Here is an 11445-nt window from a genome sequence, read left to right as displayed (position 1 = left end):
GCCTCCACCAGGCCCCCACTCACGTCTACCACTACCCCCAACCCCCAGCCACCAGGGGCCGCCTCCACCAGCCCCCACCCATGTCTACCACCACCCCCACCCCCCAGCAGTGCAGGGGCAGCCTCCACCAGGCCCCCACTCATGTCTACCACCACCCCCACCCCCCAGCAGTGCAGGGGCAGCTTCCACCAGGCCCCCACTCATGTCCCCTATCACCCCCACCCCCCAGCAGTGCAGGGGCAGCCTCCACCAGGCCCCCACTCACGTCTGCCACCACCCCCACCCCCCAGCCACCAGGGGCAGCCTCCACCAGGCCCCCACCCATGTCTACCACCACCCCCACCCCCCAGCAGTGCAGGGGCAGCCTCCACCAGGCCCCCACTCATGTCTACCACCACCCCCACCCCCCAGCAGTGCAGGGGCAGCTTCCACCAGGCCCCCACTCATGTCCCCTATCACCCCCACCCCCCAGCAGTGCAGGGGCAGCCTCCACCAGGCCCCCACTCACGTCTGCCACCACCCCCACCCCCCAGCCACCAGGGGCAGCCTCCACCAGGCCCCCACTCATGTCTCCCACCACCCCCACCCCCCAGCAGTGCAGGGGCAGCCTCCACCAGGCCCTCACTCACGTCTACCACCACCCCCACCCCCCAGCAGTGCAGGAGCAGCCTCCACCAGGCCCCCACTCATGTCTCCCACCACCCCTACCCCCCAGCAGTGCAGGGGCAGCCTCCACCAGGCCCCCACTCATGTCCCCTATCACCCCCACCCCCCAGCAGTGCATGGGCAGCCTCCGCCAGGCCCCCACTCATGTCTCCCACCACCCCCACCACCCAGCAGTGCAGGGGCAGCCTCCACCAGGCTCCCACAGATGTCCCCCTGCACCCCCACCCCCCAGCCACCAGGGGCAGCCTCCAGCAGGCCCCCACTCATGTCTCCCATCACCCCCACCCCCCAGCAGTGCAGGGGCAGCCTCCACCAGGCCCCCACTCATGTCTTCCACCACACCCACCCCCCAGCCACCAGGGGCAGCCTCCACCAGGCCCCCACCCATGTCTACCACCACCCCCACCCCCCAGCAGTGCAGGGGCAGCCTCCACCAGGCCCCCACACATCTCTACCACCACAACCACCCCCCAGCAGAGCAGGGGCAGCCTCCACCAGGCCCCCACTCATGTCCCCTATCACCCCCTCCCCCCAGCCACCAGGGGCAGAATCCACCAGGCCCCCACTCATGTCTCCCATCACCCCCACCCCCCAGCCACCAGGGGCAGCCTCCACCAGGCCCCCATTCATGTCTCCAATCACCCCCACCCCCCAGCCACCAGGGGCAGCTTCCACCAGGCCCACACTCATGTCTCCCATCACCCCCACCCCCCAGCAGTGCAGGAGCAGCCTCCACCAGGCCCACAATCAAGTCTACCACCACCCCCACCCCCCAGCCACCAGGGGCAGCCTCCACCAGGCCCCCACTCACGTCTACCACCACCCCCACCCCCCAGCCACCAGGGGCAGCCTCCACCAGGCCCCCACCCATGTCTACCACCACCCCCACTCCGCAGCAGTGCAGGAGCAGCCTCCACCAGGCCCCCACTCATGTCTACCACCACCCCCACCCCCCAGCAGTGCAGGGGCAGTCTCCACCAGGCCCCCCCTCATGTCCCCTATCACCCCCACCCCCCAGCAGTGCAGGGGCAGCCTCCACCAGGCCCCCACCCATGTCTACCACCCCCCTCCACCCCCCAGCAGTGCAGGGGCAGCCTCCACCAGGCTCCCACACATGTCCCCATGCACCCCCACCCCCCAGCCACCAGGGGCAGCCACCACCAGGCCCCCACTCATGTCTCCCATCACCCCCACCCCCCAGCAGTGCAGGGGCAGCCTCCGCCAGGCCCCCACTTATGTCTCCCATCACCCCCACCCCCAGCCACCAGGGGCAGCCTCCACCAAGCCCCCACTCATGTCCAACTCATGTCTCCCTGCACCCCCACCCCCCAGCCACCAGGGGCAGCCTCCACCAGGCCCCCACTCATGTCTCCCATCACCACAACCACCCAGAAGTGCAGGGGCAGCCTCCACCAGGCCCCCACCCATGTCTCCCACCACCCCCACCCCCCAGCAGTGCAGGGGCAGCCTCCACCAGGCCCCCACTCATGTCCCCAATCACCCCCACCCCCAGGAGTGCAGGGGCAGCCTCCACCAGGCCCCCACGCATGTCTACCACCACCCCCACCCCCCAGCCAACAGGGGCAGCCTCCACCAGGCCCCCACTCATGTCTCCCATCACCCCAACCCCCCAGTCACCGGGGCAGCCTCCACCAGGTCCCCACTCATGTCTCCCATCACCCCCACCCCCCAGCCACCAGGGGCAGCCTCCACCAGGCCCCCACTCATGTCCAACTCATGTCTACCACCACCCCCACCCCCCAGCCACCAGGGGCAGCCTCCACCAGGCCCCCACTCACGTCTACCACCACCCCCACCCCCCAGCCACCAGGGGCAGCCTCCACCAGGCCCCCACCCATGTCTACCACCACCCCCATCCCCCAGCAGTGCAGGGGCAGCCTCCACCAGGCCCCCACTCATGTCTACCACCACCCCCACCCCCCAGCAGTGCAGGGGCAGCCTCCACCAGGCCCCCACTCATGTCCCCTATCACCCCCACCCCCCAGCAGTGCAGGGGCAGCCTCCACCAGGCCCCCACTCACGTCTACCACCACCCCCACCCCCCAGCCACCAGGGGCAGCCTCCACCAGGCCCCCACCCATGTCTACCACCACCCCCACCCCCCAGCAGTGCAGGGGCAGCCTCCACCAGGCCCCCACTCACGTCTACCACCACCCCCACCCCCCAGCCACCAGGGGCAGCCTCCACCAGGCCCCCACCCATGTCTACCACCACCCCCACCCCCCAGCAGTGCAGGGGCAGCCTCCACCAGGCCCCCACTCATGTCTACCACCACCCCCACCCCCCAGCAGTGCAGGGGCAGCTTCCACCAGGCCCCCACTCATGAACCCTATCACCCCCACCCCCCAGCAGTGCAGGGGCAGCCTCCACCAGGCCCCCACTCACGTCTGCCACCACCCCCACCCCCCAGCCACCAGGGGCAGCCTCCACCAGGCCCCCACTCATGTCTCCCACCACCCCCACCCCCCAGCAGTGCAGGGGCAGCCTCCACCAGGCCCTCACTCATGTCTACCACCACCCCCACCCCCCAGCAGTGCAGGGGCAGCCTCCACCAGGCCCCCACTCATGTCTCCCACCACCCCTACCCCCCAGCAGTGCAGGGGCAGCCTCCACCAGGCCCCCACTCATGTCTCCCACCACCCCCACCACCCAGCAGTGCAGGGGCAGCCTCCACCAGGCTCCCACAGATGTCCCCCTGCACCCCCACCCCCCAGCCACCAGGGGCAGCCTCCAGCAGGCCCCCACTCATGTCTCCCATCACCCCCACCCCCCAGCAGTGCAGGGGCAGCCTCCACCAGGCCCCCACTCATGTCTACCACCACACCCACCCCCCAGCCACCAGGGGCAGCCTCCACCATGCCCCCACCCATGTCTACCACCACCCCCACCCCCCAGCAGTGCAGGGGCAGCCTCCACCAGGCCCCCACCCATGTCTACCACCACCCCCACCCCCCAGCAGTGCAGGGGCAGCCTCCACCAGGCCCCCACTCATGTCTCCCACCACCCCCACCACCCAGCAGTGCAGGGGCAGCCTCCACCAGGCTCCCACACATGTCCCCCTGCACCCCCACCCCTCAGCCACCAGGGGCAGCCTCCAGCAGGCCCCTACTCATGTCTCCCTGCACCCCCACCCCCCAGCCACCAGGGGCAGCCTCCACCAGGCCCCCACTCATGTCCCCTATCACCCCCTCCCCCCAGCCACCAGGGGCAGAATCCACCAGGCCCCCACTCATGTCTCCCATCACCCCCACCCCCCAGCCACCAGGGGCAGCCTCCACCAGGCCCCCATTCATGTCTCCAATCACCCCCACCCCCCAGCCACCAGGGGCAGCCTCCACCAGGCCCACACTCATGTCTCCCATCACCCCCACCCCCCAGCAGTGCAGGAGCAGCCTCCACCAGGCCCACAATCAAGTCTACCACCACCCCCACCCCCCAGCCACCAGGGGCAGCCTCCACCAGGCCCCCACTCACGTCTACCACCACCCCCACCCCCCAGCCACCAGGGGCAGCCTCCACCAGGCCCCCACCCATGTCTACCACCACCCCCACTCCCCAGCAGTGCAGGAGCAGCCTCCACCAGGCCCCCACTCATGTCTACCACCACCCCCACCCCCCAGCAGTGCAGGGGCAGTCTCCACCAGGCCCCCCCTCATGTCCCCTATCACCCCCACCACCCAGCAGTGCAGGGGCAGCCTCCACCAGGCCCCCACCCATGTCTACCACCCCCCTCCACCCCCCAGCAGTGCAGGGGCAGCCTCCACCAGGCTCCCACACATGTCCCCATGCACCCCCACCCCCAGCCACCAGGGGCAGCCACCACCAGGCCCCCACTCATGTCTCCCATCACCCCCACCCCCCAGCAGTGCAGGGGCAGCCTCCGCCAGGCCCCCACTTATGTCTCCCATCACCCCCACCCCCAGCCACCAGGGGCAGCCTCCACCAGGCCCCCACTCATGTCCAACTCATGTCGCCCTGCACCCCCACCCCCCAGCCACCAGGGGCAGCCTCCACCAGGCCACCACTCATGTCTCCCATCACCACCACCACCCAGAAGTGCAGGGGCAGCCTCCACCAGGCCCCCACGCATGTCTACCACCACCCCCACCCCCCAGCCAACAGGGGCAGCCTCCACCAGGCCCCCACTCATGTCTCCCATCACCCCAACCCCCCAGTCACCGGGGCAGCCTCCACCAGGTCCCCACTCATGTCTCCCATCACCCCCACCCCCCAGCCACCAGGGGTAGCCTCCACCAGGCCCCCACTCATGTCCAACTCATGTCTACCACCACCCCCACCCCCCAGCCACCAGGGGCAGCCTCCACCAGGCCCCCACTCACGTCTACCACCACCCCCACCCCCCAGCCACCAGGGGAAGCCTCCACCAGGCCCCCACCCATGTCTACCACCACCCCCATCTCCCAGCAGTGCAGGGGCAGCCTCCACCAGGCCCCCACTCATGTCTACCACCACCCCCACCCCCCAGCAGTGCAGGGGCAGCCTCCACCAGGCCCCCACTCATGTCCCCTATCACCCCCACCCCCCAGCAGTGCAGGGGCAGCCTCCACCAGGCCCCCACTCACGTCTACCACCACCCCCACCCCCCAGCCACCAGGGGCAGCCTCCACCAGGCCCCCACCCATGTCTACCACCACCCCCACCCCCCAGCAGTGCAGGGGCAGCCTCCACCAGGCCCCCACTCATGTCTCCCACCACCCCCATCCCCCAGCAGTGCAGGGGCAGCCTCCACCAGGCCCCCACTCATGTCCCCTATCACCCCCACCCCCCAGCAGTGCAGGGGCAGCCTCCACCAGGCACCCACGCATGTCTACCACCACCCCCACCCCCCAGCCACCAGGGGCAGCCTCCACCAGGCCCCCACTCATGTCTTCCATCACCCCCACCACCCAGCAGTGCAGGGACAGCCTCCACCAGGCTCCCACACATGTCCCCTGCACCCCCACCCCCCAGCCACCAGGGGCAGCCTCCACCAGGCCCCCACTCATGTCTCCCATCACCCCCACCCCAGCAGTGCAGGGGCAGCCTCCACCAGGCCCCCACCCATGTCTACCACCACCCCCACCCCCAGCAGTGCAGGGTCAGCCTCCACCAGGCCCCCACTCATGTCCCCTATCACCCCCACCCCCCAGCCACCAGGGGCAGCCTCCACCAGGCCCCCACTCATGTCTCCCATCACCCCCACCCCCCAGCCACCAGGGGCAGCCTCCACCAGGCCCCCACTCATGTCTCCCATCACCCCCACCCCCCAGCCACCAGGGGCAGCCTCCACCAGGCCCCCACTCATGTCTCCCATCACCCCTACCCCCCAGCCACCAGGGGCAGCCTCCACCAGGCCCCCACTCATGTCCAACTCATGTCTCCCTGCACCCCCACCCCCCAGCCACCAGGGGCAGCCTCCACCAGGCCCCCACTCACGTCTACCACCACCCCCACCCCCCATCAGTGCAGGGGCAGCCTCCACCAGGCTTCTACACATATCCCCCTGCACCCCCACCCCCCAGCCACCAGGGGCATCCTCCACCAGGCCACCACTCATGTCTCCCATCACCCACACCCCCCAGCCACCAGGGGCAGCCTCCACCAGGCCCCCACTCATGTCTCCCATCACCCCCACCCCCAGCCACCAGGGGCAGCCTCCACCAGGCCCCCACTCATGTCTCCCATCACCCCCACCCCCCAGCCACCAGGGGCAGCCTCCACCAGGCCCCCACCCATTTCTACCACCACCCCCACCCCCCAGCAGTGCAGGGGCAGCCTCCACCAGGCCCCCACTCATGTCTACCACCACCCCACCCCCCAGCAGTGCAGGGGCAGCCTCCACCAGGCTCCCACACATGTCTCCCATCACCCCCACCCCCCAGCCACCAGGGGCAGCCTCCACCAGGCCCCCACTCTTGTCTCCCATCACCCCCATCCCCCAGCAGTGCAGGGGCAGCCTCCACCAGGCCCCCACTCATGTCTCCCTGCACCCCCACCCACCAGCAGTGCAGGGGCAGCCTCCACCAGGCCCCCACTCATGTCTCCCATCACCCCCACCCCCCAGCCACCAGGGGCAGCCTCCACCAGGCCCCCACTCAAGTCTCCCATCACCCCCACCCCCCAGCCACCAGGGGCAGCCTCCACCAGGCCCCCACTCATGTCTCCCATCACCCCCACCCCCCAGCCACCAGGGGCAGCCTCCACCAGGCCCCCACACATGTCTACCACCACCCCCACCCCCCAGCAGTGCAGGGGCAGCCTCCACCAGGCCCCCACTCATGTCTCCCATCACCCCCAACCCCCAGCCACGCGATTTGCCTGGGTACGTGTACTTCGGGGTGCGCGTGAACTTCCACACGTGATTCGCCTGGGTACGTGTACTACGGGGTGCACGGGAGGTCCCACACACGATTGGCCTGGGTACGGTACTTCAGGGTGCGCCTGAACTTCCACACGTGATTGGCCTGGGTAGGTGTAATACGGGGTGCGCAGGAGGTTCCACACGCAATTGGCCTGGGTAAGTGTACTTCGGGGTGCGCGTGAACTTCCACACGCGATTGGCCTGGGTACGTGTACTACGGGGTGCGCGGGAAGTTCCACACACGATTGGCCTGGGTACGTGTACTACGGGATGCGCGGGAGGTTCCACACGTGACTGGGCCTGTGAGAGTGGGGTACATGTATTGCAGGAGTGTGCAGGAATATTAACCCGCGACTGGGCCTGGGAGAGCGTGCTACGTGTATTCCTGGGGTGGGCAGTAAGATTCACACGTTCGCCTACGACTTGCCGAAAAATAAATGGTCCAATCGTGAAACACGTACGTCAGCATGAAGCAGGCGTACGTCAACCCGCGCAGCATAAAAGTGCACGCAAACAAACAAGCTCATACGCCAGGATGAATATACCGTTCCTAGCAGCAGTGGCCATGGGTTACCAAAGGAGGAGGAGGAGGATAGTGAGGGCCCGAAATTTCACTCCCAGAACCAGCCTTTTTGGGTTGCCTGATGACCAGGTGTATGGGAGGTACAGGTTTCCACCACACATAATACTGGACCTGGTCAGTGAGTGGGAGGATGGCCTCACATCACTCACCCTGTGCTCCCAAGCACTCAGCCCCCTGGAGAAGGTCCTCAATGTACTGCACTTCTTGGCCACAGGATCATTTCAGCGGACAAGTGCCATAGTGGGTGGGGTGTCACAGGCCACGCAGTCACCATGCCTACACCAGGTCTTGAACATCATCACTGCACGCCCATCAGTCCGTAGGCACATATACCTGCCCAGGACACCTGCAGAAAGGCAGGCTGCCACCCTCGATTTCTACGGTGTGGCACAATTCCCAAAAGTGCTAGGTGGCATTGACTGCACCATGTGGCACTACGTCCCCCCAGGGCATATGAGCACATCTATATGAACCGCAACCACTGGCATTCCATCAACGTGCAGGTAGTATGTAATGCTAAGGGATACATCACCTCAGTATATGCCAACTATCCAGGGTCCACCCACGACAGCTTCATTTACCAAATGTCTACCCTAAGCCGGGACCTAGAAGCTGGGGGGCATGGCGATACATGGCTGCTTGGTGAGTATGAATGCCACTGCACATGCATGCATGTCAGATGCAGAGTTATGTCACTACCCCATTAATGATACCCATCACCTCCTCCCCAGGGGACAGTGCCTACCCTCTGAGCACCCACATGATGACGCCAATTCGGAACCCCATCACGCCTCCAGAGGTAAGAGACAACACAGCCGATATTGCAACCCGGGGCATAGTGGAGCGCACATTCGGAGTGCTCAAGTCACGCTTTCGCTCCCTTGACCGTTCTGGCGGGCAGCTGTTATATGCGCCCCCAGTAGTGTGCAGGATCATAGTGGCAGCATGTGTCCTGCACAATGTTACAACACGCCGGGGCGTGGCTGTGGACATGGTGGTGCCCCCACATCCCCAACCACATGCACGCCCGCTGTGCATGGGAGGGGAGAGGGCACGGGGTGAGGCAGCCCGTACGTAGCTGGTGGCTAATTACTTCACATAAAAATCACACCCCAGTGGAGTGCACACAGGCCTGGCACATACCATCTGATAAGCAATGATGACTCGACCTGACAATTAAGATTAACAAAGGGACAGTCAACTGTCAGAACCATAGCAGCCTGAGATTGTTCATGTGGAAGTGTCACAATGTGTGCATCCCTACCTACACAAACACCACCAATGCAATGTCATCAAAAGACACTTCCATGCTGCAGAAATGAATACCCACTCGCAAAATACTACATGAAAACAGTGCCATGTCACCCAACCCCTCCCCGGCACGGCCACACAACACACCATGGCATGTCATGCAATGTGAGAGGAAAGAAATTAATCCCCACAACATGCCCCAAGTGTCACCAGCTACAGTGTCCCTAATGGAAACATGTCCACACATGAAATGCTCACAGTAATGCAGGACCTACAACCCACATTACCAAATACTTACCAAGAATACCAATCACCTACACAACCTCCAACCTACCTTAAACATGACATTACAGACTTAAAAATTTGCTAGCCTCACTACCTGATGATGACAGCCCTTCGAACACTTCCAAGTATACAGTGTTAGCGCCACGCAAGAGTGTAGGTGCACTGCTTACAACATGGACTCCAGTTCCAAGGTGGACCGCATTGTGAAGACATGAGGAATGGACCTGCAAATTAGGAGGATGAGATGGATGCAGAGGCACATATCAATACACCACGCAGTGTACAATACAACAACAATATGCACTATGAATGTATACACAGTATTGACTACAGACTGCCCCCACAGCTCATGGGAGTCCAATGTCACCATGTACGTCAATGTCACTTGGGCACACCCTTTGTAAGCCCATGGAAACGGGAAGCAGGAGGGGTGTGTGTGACAAAAACTCAAGCATCTGAACCAAATCTATGACAAGCCTGCATGTGCCCAGCCACAATGCAGCATATGCCCATGGGAGCCACACAAGGCAACACACTGTCCCAAAAAAAAAGAAAAAAAGAAAAAGAAAAGAAAAAAATCAAAAATGGCCATTAATGGGCCCGGGGGGGTGGGGGAGGCCACCCAGGAGGTCCGAGGACAGGGTGCACACCAAAACCCACCTGGGCTCATGGCCTACACGGCTACCCTATTGTGGGAGTATCACTGCTGTCACTCTCCTCATCCTCTGCAGCTGCATCAGGAGGTGGTGGCACTATGGGAGGCAGCCCACGCAAAGCCCTAGTCTGTTCCTCCTTGGCTGCCAACATGCGGGTGTGGTAGGTCTCGTTCTGGAGGATAAGTGTGCGGAGGTCCCCATGCAACAACTCACGGGATGCCCGGACCTCCGCCCTAGTTGCCTGCATCTCAGCTGAGAGAGTACAGGTGAGACGCTCCAGCTGCTGTTCTGTCCTTCTGTTTGTTGAAGCCTCAAGCTCAACAAGAATCGTCCTGAGGTGAAGGAGTTCCACCCTCAGGGCTTCCCTGTGGCCCTGGGACTCTATGGAGATGGCTTCCTGCAGAGTCACCAGTGCCGCCCGCCTGTCCCTGTTGGACGCCAACATGTCCTCCCTGTGTGACTGGCAGATGGAGTCGGTTGCCTGCTGTAGTCGCTCCATCAGCCTTTCGGGGGGGACAATGGAAGTGGCCACCCTATCCATGGCCTGAGCCATCATCTCTGATGATGCTGCCTGTTGGGTTGCCATACCGTATATGGATTGCTCCCATGCGGTATTGCCAGGTGGCTGACGGCCACCACGTCGGCGGGCACCACTCCTGTCTGGGGCAAGGCGAACTGCACCTTGCTGTGCCGGCACTGCCTGAGGCTGCAGGACTGCATTCCCCCTCTGATCTGCTGGCCAAGGAACAGGATCAGATGTCACTGAGTGTGACCCTGCATCCGTAACCACCAAAGGCGTACCTGCCAACACTGACATCCCCATTGAGGGTTCTAACCCTGGTGCAGGTGGGTCGGACAGAACAGAATCCCTCCCAGGAACACTCACCTGCGACGGCACATAGGTCTCATCATCCGAATCGACACCTGAATACAGCTCGGGGGAGGTGCAGCCAGAGACACCCCTTGAGAGCACGACCTGCAGCAGTTGTGGGTTCTCACCCACCACCACACCACGTCCCTCACTGTGGTCGGTCGGCCCTCAGACCCTTCCTGGGTCTGCACCATCTCCACAACCCCAGCAGTATCAAGTGCGTCATCCCCTGCAAACACATAAAAGAAAACAAATGGAAACAGGCATTAGCACTATGGCACACAATTAGGGCTGAGAGGCTACAGAAACAGTACTTGATTGACACATGTCCCACATGACTAAAACCCTCCCATGCATGCACCGTCACTGCGTGTGATGGGGAGGCAGATGGCACACATTGATGACACCAAGATGGAAGATGAACACATTTGCTGCATGCTGCCTAGCAGTGGCATCACACGTTGGCCAGTGATTGGTAGGTCAAATACACATGCCATCACACATATGGCATGTACCCTAGCCATGAAGTGAAGAGGGAGAGGAGGTCACCAATTGTTCATTCAGTCCAGTTTGCTCATATAATTGATTTTTTCATTGAAATGGTTCAAATGTTTAACCTGCAGCTGCCAGTCCAAAATGGTCCTATAGCACAGGGACATGTCTAAACTAATCATGTCCAGGAAACTAAGCCAGTCCACTGTACCATAGCCATGTCATACATGTGACAATAGGACTGAGAAATCCCGAGTAA

The sequence above is a fragment of the Ambystoma mexicanum genome, chromosome 1p (genome assembly GCF_040938575.1).
Source record: "Ambystoma mexicanum isolate Mex_15411 chromosome 1p, UKY_AmexF1_1, whole genome shotgun sequence".
NCBI lineage: Eukaryota > Metazoa > Chordata > Amphibia > Caudata > Ambystomatidae > Ambystoma > Ambystoma mexicanum.
This window is presented reverse-complemented; position numbering follows the sequence as displayed.